We start from the raw sequence: 3,317 nt of genomic DNA, 5'->3' as shown, positions 1-3,317 counted from the left end.
AAAACCAGATGATGGCACAATTTGATACCAGTAGAAAATAGCCATATACACAGCTGCACACATGCAATTTGGACAATAAAAATTAACTCTATGAGAGCCAGTTCCTAAGGCATACAGTGCTTGAATCTTCTAGCTTGACTGTAAAAAAAAGAATACATGTAATAATAAAAACAATAAATTAATAGGCCTACCGGTTGCACAGACATGGATTAACCACTTAAGCCCAATGTACTTGTATGACTTGTAGCAAAAATAGATGTTGTACAAGCTCATACTGTGTGGGCTTGTAGATGTGCCATTTTCTCTATTTTTGAAACATGTTTTAAAGAAATTCAAGATTGTGAAAATATTTGAACATTTGCCTAAAATTAGCCAGGGTTAATGTGGTTTATCCTGATCTGAAAACTATCCTTCAGTGAAAGTCTGCCCTCAACAGCAGCTTTTAGGTAAAAAGCTACTGTAAGCCTAATCTGCATCTCTTTATTCATTTATATATTTCTACTCCTTATTTTCCTCCTGGAGAGGATTTAAACGAGTGAAAGAAGAATGAGTCCTGAACTGTATTTGTAACTTACCCAAACGTTTATCATTAGCCCAGTCTCTTCTCAAAGCATTTCAAGATACAATCATTAATAAAAAAATAATAATAATAATCCACAATTCCAAATGAATTGGAAATCTTTCCATTGCCGATTTCTCCCTATAACATACTGCACCTAACCTTAATGTATTTCTTCCTCATGCTTCCTCACATCCTGCTATTTTCCTGACTAAACATCTTCAGGTTACCTGTCTAAGATTAGGCCTTTCTCAGAATAGCTTTCCAAAAGATCATCTTTGCTGTATTGGCTAGAGTCAACCAAGACCATCTTATCCAATACATGAACTTTGGCTCTGATACAGTACATCTTACTGTCAGAGTGCAAGTAACTGTCTGACATACATTATCCACAGATAAACATTTTAATTTGGAACTCTGTGAATGACACATCACCGAAAAGAAACCCCTCACATAATTCATTTTACCAACGACTACGCTAAGAAACACAAAATTGTGTTACAACTTAAAACTTAAATAAACATGTTCATGATCATGTTAGTTATTTATTAACCAAAATAAAACTGTAAAATCTGTGGTATATTTTATGAAAGAATGTTCAGATGTCAATACTCTTAAACTTCCAAGCATGAAATGAAAATACTACACTTTCTCTCTTTTACTGCATCACATCCTTTTTCCCACTTAATGCCATCAATCGGAAGGCCACTTACAGTACTTTACCGTAATTTAGTGTTGTGCTCATACTGCAGCACATAACCTTGCACCTACTGTAGGATGACCAATGCACTCAGACTGAGCAAAAAAAGGGCAACATAAAGTAGAACAGCTATGATTCATACAATTAGCTCAAGCAAGTCTGTATTGTAGACATTTCCATGTTTAAGTGGACACACAGGCTAACTAAAGTTATTACGGTATGTATACTGTAGTAGTTACCGGTCATTATGTGCCATCATGAATAAAGAGGGAGATGATGTTCCATTTTCCATATCACTAATGTAAACTGTAAGCACTGTATGGAATGACATTTAACAGTTAGCAATCCTACTATTCGTCCAACAGAGTACAGTGAATCCCAGTTCTAGCTCTTAGTTCCCTGCCAAATATCAAAAGGATGAAGTGAAAAGCATTGGCAAACTATCTCCAGGCAGAAAAGCAAGTTCTCAATGATGGAATGAAGAGGATGTCTGCTGGTAGGATTGGAACTAGGAATGGAACTTTGAAAGTGGTTAACTCTAATCATGTGCTGCATACTTTGAACAGCCTAGGTCAGTCTGAAGCAATGGACGAATTACAGAAATGAGCCAATAAATAAATAAGATGAAAAATATTAAACACTAGCATTTTCCTTCCACTACTAAACTGCCAATATAAATAAGGTGGTTGATAACACAATCTCTATAAGGGTCATAATTTAATCTTGACATCCTAAGTACAAGTTGATAACAAAACTTCAACCAATATACGCATGCAAAACAAGACTAAAAAGATGAACACAAAAGATAAATAAACTGTATGCTAGATCCTGCAAATAGGGTTAAAACGCATTTAAGACAATGACTTTTTCTTCCTCTTAAGTAAACTATAATCCTCATTAAGTCTTCACATATTTCTAAAAACATTAATCCAAATACCTAAATATATTTATGTTAGTAGTGGTCAATTTCAAAGGCCAATTCCTCATTTAAGTCACTGGCTACCAACACTGGCTACTAAGAACATTTGAACAATTTCTCTAATCAAAATCATTCTTTTTGCACTGCAGTCACTCTAGCAGGCAAACTGTATTTCTGGTGAAACAGGTCCTCCAACTCCTTAATGTTTGCTTTGCTTTGATTTGTGATAGCGTACTGTACATGAGTCGTTAGTTTCTTGCCTAATCTGCATTTTAACATGCAGTCAGCATGAAATACTTAATTCAGAGTGAGAGTTGGGGAAGGCATTTTAAAATATATTCATAATAGCAGAAATATTAAATTATGTTCAACCAGTGAAGAGGCTAAATGCCAAAATAGCATGCATAATATACAACAAATGCTTTGTCATTTTTTTGTATTCCTTAGGGGATAAAAACTAGTTTTTTTCCTGGCCAAAGAGTGTAAAACTTAAAGAAAGCAAAATGACGCCCAAATGAACTCATGCACAACTTAAATATCTAAGTCAGAGAAAAAAATCTAACACAATGAAAGAAAAATTAAAATGAAAACCCTGTATTCTTTGCTTCAAACGTTAACAATATGTGAACGTAATAATAAAGGCACCAATTTATTCACATTGTAATGGAGGCATTTGTTCATTAATGACTATGAATTCAAATATGAACAGTATATCTCAAAATAAATAAATAGAAGTTTAGGCATCTTATTGACATGAAATTAACCATTAGACCATTGTTACAGTATACAGAACTTCTATTGTGCCATAATGTTTTATTAAAACTTTCTTCTGATGAGAAGAACTTTAAATAATAACTCTGCCTTCAATATTAAATAACATTCTTACATAAATATCTCAGTTAAACTTTTTAGCACAGCAAAATCTAACAAAATACAGCAAAAAAATATATAAATCAAGTATTGTGATTAGAACAAATGATTGTTAATACAACAAAATATGCGTTGATGTCTTTATGGTGGCGAAAGTCATGTGTGATATATGATTGGATCTACTTTGGCTTCTGTCAACAGGTGCCTGTAGTAGTTCAGAAAGCTGCACTGTCAACCCGGCTTTGTTAAACAGAGGCTGCAACATAAAT

Source organism: Nannobrachium achirus (assembly GCF_963921795.1).
Source record: "Nannobrachium achirus genome assembly, chromosome: 5".
Taxonomy (NCBI): Eukaryota; Metazoa; Chordata; class Actinopteri; order Myctophiformes; family Myctophidae; genus Nannobrachium; species Nannobrachium achirus.
The sequence above is the reverse complement of the archived record's forward strand: the minus strand, read 5'-3'. Positions refer to the sequence as shown.